This window comes from Silene latifolia, chromosome 4 (assembly GCF_048544455.1).
Source record: "Silene latifolia isolate original U9 population chromosome 4, ASM4854445v1, whole genome shotgun sequence".
Lineage (NCBI taxonomy): Eukaryota > Viridiplantae > Streptophyta > Magnoliopsida > Caryophyllales > Caryophyllaceae > Silene > Silene latifolia.
In genome coordinates, this window is record NC_133529.1 from 37761342 (window position 1) to 37775428 (window position 14087).

Here is a 14087-nt window from a genome sequence, read left to right on the forward strand (position 1 = left end):
GTTTAAAACCTGTTGTTGAATATTATGCGCGGTATTTGTGAAAGTCATTCACAACGGTGTTCTTTTTATTAACCGTTGTGAAAGGTCTTCACAACGGTTTTTTTTAGTAACCGTTTTTATTACGAACTCCTAATGTTTTGAAAAATTAAATTTGTTTCATGCCATTCAAAAACCTGCATATATCAGCAGCACCATATACCAAAGACAAAGATAAATCACAATTTGGGTTCATCGAACTCAATAGATTCAATTCAACCACAACAAAAAAGACATCATATATATATATATACTTACAAGGAGTTGAATTTACATGAACTAATCATTCCCTAACTTCAACAAAAAATTTACTAATAAGTTGATCTAAACTCTGAGTATCATGCATTTCTATTTTCTAAGACGTATTTGCCCAACATGTCCCTTACCTCGTCTATATCTATACTTGAGTCCGCTCAATCTGTTGTTGTGCCGGGTTGATTACATACATCGGAAAAAACAAAGAGAAGACATTATTGTAACAACATCAATTCGCATAGCAACATCATGGTATATATAGCAGCAGCAAGCAAGACAACATTAGCTCTAATTTAAAAAAAGTAATAAACACATTATTAAATTACTAACCTTTTCTGGAATAATGATATATCTTCGCCTAATAATCTCCAACATGAACCGACAAACGTAGTATCCACATTGTATGCTATCTGGCTGGCGAGGGGCCTATTATTACATAAAAACAAACAGACGAGAGAAGGCTCACATCAGAATCTTGAACTTTAGGTATTGTATTAGTATTAAACACAGATTTTTGCACTTAATGGATTGTATTTGAGCACGTACCCCTGTTATCGTAATAAAATTAGGGCCATCATCAGAATCTTTCGTGGGTTGATTTTGCTCGTTAGCTCTTCTCTTCTCAAAGGCCCTTATTTTAAAAAAAAAAACAAAAGGAGGCAGACACTCATTTTTTTAGGGGCAAAAATGAGCTTTTTGCTATAAATAAAAATTGAAACTTAATGTTATTATAAATAAATCAGTATTATAAACTTACTTATTAATCAAGTGCTTAAAAGTCTCGCTTGGTTGATTATGTAAAGAGTCCAACCAGAAAACTTTATTCCTTGTCGGCATGATGGCTGCTAGCACCCAATGAGTCCTACATCAAGAGACATCATCATTATTAACAAGTACATATATATATTAGTTATGAAAATGAAATTGTAGGGGGAAACGTAATATTAATTTGTTTATTACCCTTTTTCATTATAAGCGGCAAAAACCAGCTTCTTGGTTGTCGCCAATTGCTGAGCAATATAATCTACCCGTTCTTCGAACGAGAAATCCGGAATAAATAAAGATAAAACATAGGGGCACAGGAATCCGTATTGATCACCTGGAATCCTATTCTCGGGGATCACTCTCAATTTCAATATCCTACATTATTACGGTATTAATTCCGGTATTTAAAACACTATCTAGTAGTCAGAATATTAGAATATGAAATTATTTATTAAGAAACTTACTTCATCCAAACAAATAGGTGTTGGACATCAACTGCCCGGTCTAGGCCAGCCCAAATGGCTAGCATATCCCATGATAGAAGTGCTTGGCGCTCAACCCCTAGAATATCCTCCTCGAGCGGAATAACTATCAATTGCTCGGTGGCTATGCGATGGCCAGCCTCCTCATGCAGTTTCCTCATCGTCACCGTTCTTACTTTTTGCATGTAATCCTTCCCAGTATATTGTGTGGAGTTTAAACTCCTAACTTCTTTCAGGTCCGGGAAAGAATGAGTCTTTGATTTTGTGCTACTACCACCAGCCTACACATGTAGTAGATAATTAAAATAATAAAAAATCCAAAGGTAACATATCCTAGTTGGAGTAATAAAAATAAAAGCGTACTTAATTAAATACCTTGTCAACCTGCTCTTTCAATGATGAGGTAGTAGTAGCAGGTAAGACTGGGGACTTAGGCTTATCAGTCTTTTTTGTCCCCTACACAAAATTACCATGCTTTTTATAAATACAGACAAAATATAAATAAAGGGAGCGAGGTTTTTAAAAAAATGGAGAAGTTAATTAAATACCTCATCAAGTTGTTGTCTCGAGGAGGTCGTTGGCATGTCTGTGGACTTAGGCTTATCCGCCAAAGCCGGCTTTTTTGTTCCCTACAAAAAAAAAAAAAATAACATATAAATTTAACATATAAAAACATTCAACAATTAAAAATTTAACATATATATAAAGGTATTTCTTCTAACCCCAACTGCTTTCGCTGCTGAGGCGGAGACGGCCGAGCCAAGTAGATGTGAGTTTCAGGCCATTGGATGAAACTTCCAACCGCATCTCCCAGAATGGTAATGTCGTCACGAACTGGGACAGGCAGTTGAAAGTTTTCATGGCCTGGAAAGACTATAGTTATCTCTACTTTGGTATGATTCGGCAAAAGTTTTTCGCCATGAACTACAGTTTCCGCTGCTGCAGATTTGGTGTGCATTTCTACGAGACCCCGGCCAACACGCACATGTGGCTTTTCGGTTTTAGGGTCAGCAAGAATAACTGGCCTCTTGTTTACGGCCTGAAGAATATACACATACATTATTATATCCCAAAATTTAATAGAATTCATATAAATTTAACTAATTAAACACTTCATGCATACCTTACTGAAAAAAGGGAACTGACTTGAAGGGGATGTATGCTATTTTCCATCAGCCGTCTTCTCAAGTTGCATCTCCTTTTCAGACCCATTATTTACCTAATAAAATTAACCAATGGCACCATATCAGAAGTTATAGCATTAGAGCTGGCAGGGAACACACCCCCTGATCTTACCCAAAAAAAAGAAAGAAAAATAAGGAAGTATTAGGTATCTGATCGGCTTTAGTTGCTACAACTTCAGAAGCATTATTAGGTACCTGATCTTTCTGAATCTCGTTGACCGATACTTCCTTCTCATGTATTGCCAAGGTAGTAGCGGCCTCTTGACCAATCTGTTGTACCTTATTATTACCCCCTTTAGAAATGACATCCTCCATCATCTTCACTTGTTCTTCGGAAAGCTTGCCTCCAGCATTCAGCTTTAGTAGTACGGATGCCATTAACTGAAGCTGCGTGCCAAGAATGTAATGTGTCAACAATTTTTATCCCAACAATAACATGTGAATTGAACTTAAATGAAAATAATAGAATAAATGTTACCATGTCAGCCTTCTCAGACTTAGTCTTCCTTTTCTTCTTTATCGGGGCAGTTGTCCCATAATATTTCGTTACTCAACCCGTAACGGACGCCCCTCAAACGACTGGATGTTCGGGTCGCCCGATCGCTCTAGCAAGAACGTCATTACGACCACTGGGAGTGAATTTCCCTTCTTCTACCTCTTTCAATACGTTGTCCTATAATATATTAAATAAACTTCAAATTATATTTGTGACTAAAATAATAAAGTTAGTAATGAACTCGTCTTAATAAAATAATGCTTACTATGTTGGCCAACACTTCCTCATCATATTTGTCACGCGACCGGGATCCTTTAGGCGTGTGCCCTTCTTTATAAGTTACATGCCGATCCACCTCTTTCACTCCCTTTGCCACCTACACATTAACATGGTAACATTTATACACGTAAATGTGTATCAATGCAAGTCCAAGTGTGATTAAAAAAATAAAGTCTCACAGGGGAATAATGCATGCTACTTACGAGGTTCTCTTCTATCTTTTCAGAACCGCCCGAGAACCATACCATTTCCCCTTCTTGCATGAAATGTTAGCACGATTTCTTATGCTAACGGCCTTCAAATAATTATATAAAAGCGCAAGTAGATGAGATAATAAAAATATTATATAAAGGACTCATTAATTAAAAAAATGATAGGTAAATCGTTAAAAGGCGAGGATATTTAACTGGAAACTTCTCAGTAGTTCTCATCTCTTTGAAAAGATCCCATTGTTCTGATCGATGGTGGGACACTTGTTTTCCGGTGGGCTCTTACGCATCTCCTCTGTTGCCTTGTCCACATACAACCAATCCCTAGCAACGTCACACCTCCACCGCTGTGGACATCCGCCTTATGCATTAAATACTTATCATGGCTTTCATCGGGTATAATAAAGCCTTCCTTTACACGAGCCAAGTATAACTCCGCCAATTTTGGATTCAAAGTTCTAACATCATCTAAATGGATAGGCACAAACTGTCTTGTGCAAGTACCAATCCAATTGGAGAAATAACCCGCATTTGGACCAAAGAGGGAAACCCATCTCACTCCATGTTATTTCCAACTTTGTTTAGCGGCTATAGCCGCAAGGACTTTCGGCACTTCGTAGCACCCCTCTCACCAGGCTTATTATCCTCAGGCTTATTATTCTTTTGACTTCTTTTACGTTTTTCACCCATGATAATCCTAAAACCCAAATATGAATGATATAGGAAATGAACAACTTAACAACGTACATGCGTAGTATTATCTAAAACCCTAAACCCTAATAGGAATGAAAATTTAAAACAACAGATTGAGCTTCTAAAATCCTAAACCCTAATAAGAGGAGTGAATTAGATGATGCGGGATGATAAAGATAACAAAGAAGACGAAAAACAAACAGATGCATGAAAAAGAAAAAAAGATGATCGTCTTAAAACCCTAATGACGAAACACAAAATTAAAGTGAACATACCTGATGATGATGATGATAAAGAGAACGAGCAGGATGATAAGGGAAGGCAACGGAATCGGGCGTCGGAAATTGGGGCGGCCGCAACGAGAATGTAGAAAGCGAGGAAGAGAGAAGAATTAACTCAGGATACCAACGGTTGAACTAATGTTGTGTGTTTTTGTGTATGGTATGCTGTATGGGTTTGTAAATTAGTTTTTTATTAAGACAAACTATTGACAACGGGTGCTCAAAGAAAAACCGTTGTTATATGTTAATAACAACGGGTCAATAAAAGTCAACCGTTGTCAAAACTTTATTACAACGGTTAAAATATACCCGTTGTAATATATTTTCACCAAATTTGCGCCAAAATGAAATATGTCAAAAAAATCATTGACAACGGGTAGAGGTACTACACCCGTTGTTGAAAGTATTAACAACGGGTAATTTAAATATAACCGTTGTTATTGTTGAACCTTTTTTTTTTTTTTTAAATTACTGTAATTCCATTACAGTCCAAACCTGTAACAATCTATATATATATATAAAAGAATTAGGTAAAACCGCTGATGTGGCGCAATGTGGTGCAAGAATTAGTGTTTTGGAGGCCTCACATTGCATCTCACCAAAACATCTTTGTTTTAACCAATTACCTTTCATGGAGGTCTCCACATCAGCCAATAAAAAAAAAAAAAAAAAAAAAAAATTATAATCTGTAATCACGCCATCTTTATCTGCCATAATGAGGTTTATTTTTTTCAAGGTTTTTCGAAAATATCAAAAGCCATTCACCTCTTTTTTTGATCTTCTATTTGCTTCCCTGTATTACTTTTTGAGAAAATAAAATCCTAATATCAATAAACCTAATTAAATTACAACAAGTATCCTATTCAAATTACAATCAATTGAAATGCTATTAAAGATACATCATTACCCCAAATTTCAGCCAATAAATTAAATAAAAAAAAAAAATCTGTAATCACGTTATCTATTATCTGCCATAATGAAGTTTATTTTTTTCAAGGTTTTTCGAAAATATCAAAAGCCATTCACCTCTTTTTTTGATCTTCTATTTGCTTCCCTGGATTACTTTTTGACAAAATAAAATCCTAATACCAATAAACCTAATTAAATTACAACCAGTATCCTATTCAAATTACAATCAATTGAAAATGCTATTAAAGATACATCATTACTCCTAATTTAAATTTCCAACTTATATCGAGAATTGCAATCGACATTCACCTCTTTTATTGTTCTTATCATTTCTCCTATAAAATTGTTTTTCAAACCTGGATGTCAAATACCTGTGAAACACCCAAAAAAAAATAAACCCGTGAAACGTGAAACACCCAAAAAAAATACCTGTGAAACACCCAAAAAAAAATAAAAACTCTTTAATTTCTCAACAACTTAATCTCCATTGCAAATATGGCTATGACAAATTTTCTTACCATTAGCGATCTCAAATACGGAGTTAGAGCCACTCAGATGAACGTAAGAGTTGCTCACAAGTGGTCAAGACCAGAATTATCCAACAAAAACAATCTAGCCAACAAATACAATAACGACGATAAGAAGAAACCCGTGGACGCAATTGAAGCAATTGAATTATTGTTTGTGGATTCAAAAGTACGTATTATTGTTGCCTATATATATTTTTGCATTCAGATTTTTTTTTTCGAATACGTAAGACCCCTCTAATTGTGACAAGTAACTGAAGTTGTTGGTTGATTTTGTGTGATGAAATTTGATTTTAATGTCTTGGTAATTGAAGTTGAGTGTTTTGTGTGATGAATTTGGATTTTTAATGTCTGTTTTCAAATACATAAGACCCCTCTAATTTATTGTTATTCTACTTAAAATTGTCACAATTTTTTTAAGAGCAGTTTTTACGATTATTTGTTAAATTTTGAAAATTGGTAAAGATACATTACTTCAGTTACTCAGAAATTTATTTTTGTTAAATTTTGAAAATTGGTAAAGATACATTACTGATATATTACTGATAAGATACATTGTCAGTGTCTCATGTACCCTAATTACAGATAAGATTATTTTACGTACCACTTTTAAAATTTTAATCAACGTTAGACAGCCCAAAGAACCTGTCTCGGATAAATTCCCTCCCAAACAATGATATTCTAATTAACTTAACAAATAATAACAAACTGATACCCACCCATGTATTACCAGACAAACTTTTTAAAATCAGAAACACTAATTGAAAATAAAATTAAAATATTAATGTAGTCAATGTGTCACGTTTTAAATAAACTTTTAGATTAGAGTGTCCACATTATTTGTCTTTTAGATAACTGTGAAAGTATTTTGGAATGATTAGAATTTTTTGGGCTTAGATAAAAAAAATATTAGTTTTTATTAGGGCTTAGATAAAAAACGTGACACATTGACTAATAAAAACGTGATACCCACACATTATTCATTAGCCCTATGAATTTATAGTTAATCAAACAGTATATATTTCAAAAAACCAAACTTCATCAATTTGAAGTAAATTTTTGATAAGAAAAAAATATCACGGTGGGTTTACAAAACATATCAAAATTTTTATACATATTGTCAGGGCCGTCTCGGAGTTTTCGGGGCCCCTGTGCGAAATCTAAAGATGGGGCCCTATATAACATTTTACGAAACTATTTTATAAAAACAATGAAAAAAAGGGGCCCTATATAACATTTTACGAAACTGTTTTATAAAAACAATGAAAAAAAAAAGACATAAATATTGGTATTGGGTTTTGAACTTGAGTCTTGTGTTTAAAAATCTACTTACTAACCACCAAGACACTACCTTTCAATGAGTTTTTAAAGGCCTAAAGTTTATTTATCCTTATTTTACTTTGGTTTTCTGGGCTAAAAATTTTGGGGCCCTGTGCAGCCGCGCGGCCCACACGGGCCCAAAGACGCCCCTGCATATTGTCATTGACAGTGTAAATCGTGAAACATTATTAAAAATTAAAGTTCCAAGACTTGGCTCTTAAAATTCAATTATTTCAATTTCGAAAAACTAGAAATTAAATGGCTCATAGATTTCGTTTATCTATACTATTTTGATAATAGTGTAAAACCTAAATTGAATAAAAAAGTGGCTATTCGAATTCTATTTATTGTTACCCCAATAAATCTCAGAATACTGCCTCATCCTTTTTTCTGTTCAGTTATTTCAAAATTATATTTCATCAAAAACGTTACTTTCATCCATGGCATCATCTAATTCTCATCAGCAAGTATCAAAGAAAAGTAGGAGGAATGGCAATGAAGCTAAAAAAGGTTAGAACTATTTCATACAAATTTTAATTGAATTGGAAGTATAATTACGTGTATAATTAATAGAATACGAATAATACTAATATGGATATTGATCTTTACCGTAATTAAATATATCATGTATCTTTTGTATATGTTAAGTTTATCAATTATTTGTCATATAATTAGGAGTAGTTGCCATATTTTAGGAGAAGATTAAAGGAGGTCAAATATAGGATTGAGGAGTCTGTTAGTATGTATTGTATCCTTCTTCTATGTTGCTCATCATGAATAATAATCATCTTCTACCAAGTTAAGTCTTTTCAATTTAACATAACAGCTCCAAAATGATGCAACTATTTCACAAACAATTTTTTAGTAGTAATTTTAGTACAAAAAGGAAAAAACCTATGTATATTTGAAACCATATAAGGCTACAATACATCCTACGTATAAGGCTAAAATTAGGTACGCACAAAGTTTTAAAATTTTTTCGCTATTCTTCTAGGTGACTATGAGAAAATGGGATCCACACACAATAGAACGTCAATGTCCACTATTACTCATTCACAGCCAAATAATCATGGGTATATGAACATTTTCGGAACTCCAATTTACCCAAGTATATCTTTTAAACTTAGATTTATTTTCTTACATAATATAGTGTATTACTAATTAGATACTTGCTGAATATAAGGTACGTATATGATGCCGCTACGTGACATAACAAACACACAAGTACAAAGGCAAGCATCAGGTCAACCATCCCATGGTAATTGGTCTATTTTCCAATCTCCGAATGGTAAGTCTTTACATTTAAATTAACTTATAAAAACACAAATACGTGCAATACAAATATCGAAATTTGCTTACCGTTTGTTTTTTTCTCACAATCTTATTCTGAGTAACTCCACGTTTTGATGTTAACATGACTCTTAACCTTCAAGAATTACAACCAAGTCCAGAAAATCAAATTCACGCTTCATTTCAACAAAGCAAGGGTAAAACACCTATTTATCAATCACATAATGGTATGTTACTCTATTTATTGATTTTTATTGCATAATACAACTATGTTATCATAAGAAGTTGTTATCATAAGAAAGTTCTAACTTTGATGACACAAATATTCATGTCAATAATATACATCCTTATTACTCAATTACAGAATTACATAAATACTGTTAATCATAGTTGGCACTGGTCATCATTAATCATTGTTCATCAATAATGTTAGTGGAATTTGTACATGGTTACTTTTATATTTTCCCACATCACATGATGTTATAGTGTTTGATTTTTCGCCAGTATTAGAGACACCTCCACAAATTCAAAGGAAAATATCAAACCATCAAAATAACGGTAAAGCACCATTGTATCAATCTGAAAATGGTACGTCTCTCAGTTGAAAGAAATTTATACAAATACGTATTTACCATTTACAAACTTTTGACTTTAAATTTACTAACTTATACCTGAATTGAATAAATTAACTTTAGGTTCAGCCGACATTAGTTACGTTGTTTAACGCAAGGGTTGAATAAATTAACTTTAGGTTCAGCCGACAACTTATACCTGAATTATAGACAGAGGAATGTTGTATGGGTTGCCAAAATTGTGTTCTTTCTCTCTGTTCATGCGACAGAAGGTCAAATTTATGCCTGAAATCGGATAGTTGATGTACTGATAGCAACTAGAATTGTTTTTGAGCATATCTTCAGAATAATTCCATGATGAAAAGCCACCTATTTCACATCTTCTACTTTTAATTTGAGTGACAGTTCCTGGACAGGTTAAAGCGAGATTATTAAGATAAGTCGATAATCAGGACTGCAGGAATGAGATCACAAACATATGTTCATACACGAACCGAATGACCCATTTACCAAATCTAAAGTAGGTATGAGTTCTTCTCCTTTATGGAGATATTGTAAGGTTAGACTCTTTTTTACCGGACTTAAAAAAAAAAAAATAAAGGCAAAAATGTTAATCTGAAAAAACTAACCTTGATCCACAATAATAACCTTTATAGCAACAGATCCATCATTTTAGAAGTTGTGTAGTTCCTTTTCAACAACTTCCAACAACATGCAATAAAAATAAAAACCAATTACAGTACAAATTTAAAATCTTCGAGTACTACTTTACGGCAAAAAAATTTTTAAAAAAAAAAAATTAAGACAAGAATTGTAGATCATAAAAAACAAACCTTGATCTACAATAATGACCTTAATATCAACCGATCCTCCATTTTAGTAGATCTGGTTTTCCTTTGCAACAATATCCAACAACATGCAATAATAAAAAAACCATTATAGTACAAAATAAAAATCAATTACTATACCGAAAATTAAAAAAAAAAAAAATAGAAAAATTGTAAATCAGAGTAAACAAACCTTGATATTCAATATTAAATCAACACTTTTCACCATTTTTGAGAACGAAGTCGCAATGTTTGAATGATGGATCTGTTCATTTTGATGAAGATTGAAGGGAATGTTGAGGACGATTTGAGAAGGCGATAAAGACGAGATGATGAAATGTATGATAAATGCTTAATGAATTGTGTTTGACTGTTTGTGTAATGAAATCTCCAGAAATGGACGAAATGAGTGTTAGAATTTTTTGGTTTCTTTAAATTGGGCTCTAACCACGAAATGGGTCAATTGTTAGAATTTTTTGGGTTCTTTAAATTGGGCTCTAACCACGGCCCAGTTTAAAATGAAATTGTTGCATAGGTATTTCCGACCTCTAAACACGACACAGAAACTGTTATTTTTTTTAGTTTTTTTGTTCTTTCAAATAAAAATTCTTTATGAAAAGATTTTTTACTTAAATTTTTTTTTTTTGTTCTTTCAAATAAAAATCCTATGAATAAGACTAATTATAAAAATATTCGTTGAGTTTTTTAACTTTATTATTAACATTTTTAAAAAAAATTAATGTGTTCAACAAATAAAATGCAATTATCATCCTCTTACAAAATGAATTAACCCAACCCGTGATTTTTCACGGGTCTAACACTAGTACATACTGTAACAGCAGAAGCACCATATACTGCAACATTATTTAGCAATTTCAACACCAGCATCCACATCTAATAATAAGATCAAGAAAATAAGACAACACCAAAGATGCATGCATCTTTTGCATATCTAAGCTACAGGATTTACCATGCCATGCAAATTTGGGAATTTTTATTTAACAATGACCATTATTGATTTACCAATAAATTAAACCATCAAATTATTGGTCTGAAAATGACTCAAAATGTTGGTCGTCCATATCACGTGTCCGATGAACTATCTCGGGATCGGGACGTTTCTTGGATGTCATAGTTTCTTCGTTAACCCAAATACCTTCACCATGGTCATCACGCATATAGATGCTTTCAGTGTCCTCATGATCAGTGTCAACATCGTCGAAATAAGATACAGTGGTAGACTGATCCATTCCCTCAAAAACGACATCCTGATCATCATCACCATTATCGGATGGACTACTCCTTCTACTCCTTATAGACAGTACAACAGACCACTTCTTATCCATAGGATCGGTGACATAGAACACTTGTTTAGCTTGGGATGCCATTATGAAAGGATCATCCTTATTATTGCCAACCTTACCCAGATTGACCAACGTAAATCCCATCTTATCCTTTCGGACACAATGGATGTTGTTATCAACCCAGTTACATCGAAACAAATGCATTGTGAAATCAATGTAATCTAGTACCAATATTTCTTGAATAACACCATAATAAAGGCATTTTCCCCAAATAGGCTTTTTATCTTTTGAAGTAGCAAAGTGCACTGCCTCAAATTCAGAACTCACACCACTATTTTGCATTGTGCTCAACTCATGTTGCTTGCGGGAGTAAAAAGTATATCCATTAATGGCAAAACTGTTGTAAAAGGTGACCCTGGCATTTGGACCTAAACCAAGACGTAGTAACCTAGGAGAGATGTCATCACCAGTTTGATCAGTACACTCTAAGCCAATATTCCTAAACCACCCTGCAAACGTCTTCGTATGCTCGTTCGCAATCCACTTCTCGGTCTTGTTTGGGTGATCGTATTTGAACTCATCTTTGTGTTGTTGAATATAAGGTTGCACCTCATCTTCGTTGTTTAGCACATACGTGTGTGCTAAATGTAACATTTCACGTGTCACAATTTTTTCAACCCGGCCCCTAATACCTTTTTCGGTCATCCAGTCACTATGACGATTCTTAGGAACGCCAATCAACTCCTCAGGGGAGAGATGAGCGTAACAATATGAAAGAGCTTCGTCTAAAATAGCGCGTTCAGCAATACAACCTTCCGGACGATACCGATTAGATGTATAGTCCTTGTAGACTTTCATCAATCTTTCGAAAGGATACTGGTATCTCAAGTACACGAGCCCAAGGTACAAAATCTCCCTAACCAAGTGAATGGTCAGATGAATCATGATAGTGAAGAAAGAGGGTGGAAAATACATTTCCAATTGACAAAGAGAGGTTACAACGAGGTCCTGCAATGAATCCGCGTCATCGGGATCGATGACTTTCTCGCATATGGACTAGAAGAAGAGACAGAATCTAGTTATAGCATATCTTACCTTTTCAGGTAAAATGGAACGAATAGCCACAGGTAGTAATTGTTGCATCAAAGTGTGACAATCATGTGACTTTAACCCGGTGAGTTTTAGGTATTGCATCGACACTAGGCTTTTGATGTTCGACGAATAACCATGTGGCACTTTAATTCCATTCAAGCATGCACATAACTCTTTTTTCTCATTCCGTGAAAGGGTATAAGCTGCTGGCGGTAAAAATGTACGATTACCTCTCTTCTGTGGTGCCAACTCTAGCCTAATACCCATCATTTTCATATCTTCCCTAGCTGCGGCGTTATCCCGTGTTTTACCGGGAACATTGAGAAGGGTATTAATAATATTATCACAGACATTTTTCTCAATGTGCATGAAATCGAGGCAATGCCGACCTCCAGTCGGCCAATATGGAAGTTTATCAAAAAATATGGATCTTTTCTTATACCCACGAGTAGACAATTTAGAGCCGCTCTTCTTCCCATAATCTATCTCAATATGCTTTACTTTTTGATAAACTTCATGCCCACTCAAAATTCTAGGAGGTTGACGAAGTTCTTGTCTTCCATTGAATGCTTTCGCATCTTCGATAACAATGGTCATGATACAAGAACCTCTTATTTCCCATATACACATACTTACGAGAAAACTTCAAGTATTCAGACTCGATATCCTCCCCACACAATGGACAAGCCTCTTTCCCATGAACTGTGTGCCCAGAAAGGTCGCCATAAGTTAGGATAGTCGGATATTGTACACAATAACATCGCTCTCAAATTGAAAGTTTCGTTCTTATATGCATCAAATACTTCTATCCCACTATCCCACAACAATCGCAAATCATCTAGAAGAGGTTCCAAATATACATCTATATCATTTCCAGGTTGTTTAGGGCCGGAAATTAACAACGACAACATCAAATACTTTCTTTTCATGCACACATATGGAGGTAAGTTATAAATAGCCAACACTACTGGCCAAGTACTATGTTGGCTACTCATGTTTCCGTGTGGGTTCATTCCATCGGTGGACAGCGCTAGACGTAAGTTTCTAGGTTCATTGCCGAACTCGGGATACTTAGCGTCGAACGATTTCCATTGCTTACCATCTCTAGGGTGTCTTTGCTTTCCATCATTTATTCTTCTGTTTCATGCCAAGTTAACATTTTTGCATCATCGGGATTCGCATAAATCCTTATGACTCTTGGTATTAATGGAAAATACCACAACACCTTAGCCGGGATCCCTTCCTTATCCTTATAACGCCACTCCAAACATTTAGGGCAATTGGTTAAGTTTTGATATAATTTCCGATACAATATGCAATCATTTGGACATGCATGTATTTTCTCATATTTCATACCCACTCCTCTTATTAGTTTTTTCGCCTCATATGTCTTAACAGGTAGAACATTACCATCAGGAAGCAACTCCTTTATCAAGGCTCAAAAACTAGTGAAACACGTGTCACTCACCCCATTTGCCCCCTTGATATTATACAACTTCACCACAGCCGACATTTTTGTGAACTTACAACCAGGATACAGAGGTGCTTCAGACTCACACAACTTCT

The 14087-nt window shown here is 34.4% G+C and overlaps 1 long non-coding RNA gene across 1 annotated transcript; it reads right to left on the reverse strand.

Moving 5' to 3' along the window:
• Positions 1 to 5645: 5645 nt before the first annotated feature.
• On the reverse strand, positions 5646 to 10237 carry LOC141652212 (uncharacterized). The gene is made up of 5 exons (XR_012547039.1): positions 10132 to 10237; positions 9928 to 9999; positions 9498 to 9706; positions 8796 to 8862; positions 5646 to 5960 (listed from the first exon to the last, which is right to left on the reverse strand). It is a non-coding gene; the product is annotated as an uncharacterized LOC141652212 (long non-coding RNA).
• Positions 10238 to 14087: the final 3850 nt, after the last annotated feature.